Here is a 684-nt window from a genome sequence, read left to right on the forward strand (position 1 = left end):
TGGACTGTTTGGATCTCCTTGCAGTCCAAGGGACTCTCAAGAGTCTTCTCCAACACCACAGCTCAAAAGCATCAATTCTTCGGTGCTCAGCCTTCTTCACAGTCCAACTCTCACATCCATACATGACCACAGGAAAAACCATAGCCTTGACTAGACGAACCTTTGTTGGCAAAGTAATGTCTCTGCTTTTGAATATGCTATCTAGGTTGGTCATAATTTTCCTTCCAAGGAGTAAGTGTCTTTTAATTTCATGGCTGCAGTCACCATCTGTAGTGATTTTGGAGCCCAAAAAAATAAAGTCTGACACTGTTTCCACTGTTTCCCCATCTATTTCCCATGAAGTGATGGGACCGGATGCCATGATCTTCGTTTTCTGAATGTTGAGCTTTAAGCCAACTTTTTCACTTTCCACTTCCACTTTCATCAAGAGGCTTTTCAGTTCCTCTTCACTTTCTGCCATCAGGGTGGTATCATCTGCATATCTGAAGTTATTGATATTTCTCCCGGCAATCTTGATTCCAGCTTGTGCTTCTTCCAGTCCAGCATTTCTCATGATGTACTCTGCATATAAGCTAAATAAGCAGGGTGACAATATACAGCCTTGACGAACTCCTTTTCCTATTTGGAACCAGTCTGTTGTTCCATGTCCACTTCTAACTGTTGCTTCCTGACCTGCAAGATTTC

The sequence above is a fragment of the Bison bison genome, unplaced genomic scaffold, assembly GCF_000754665.1.
Source record: "Bison bison bison isolate TAMUID 2011002044 unplaced genomic scaffold, Bison_UMD1.0 scf7180017864297, whole genome shotgun sequence".
Taxonomy (NCBI): Eukaryota; Metazoa; Chordata; class Mammalia; order Artiodactyla; family Bovidae; genus Bison; species Bison bison.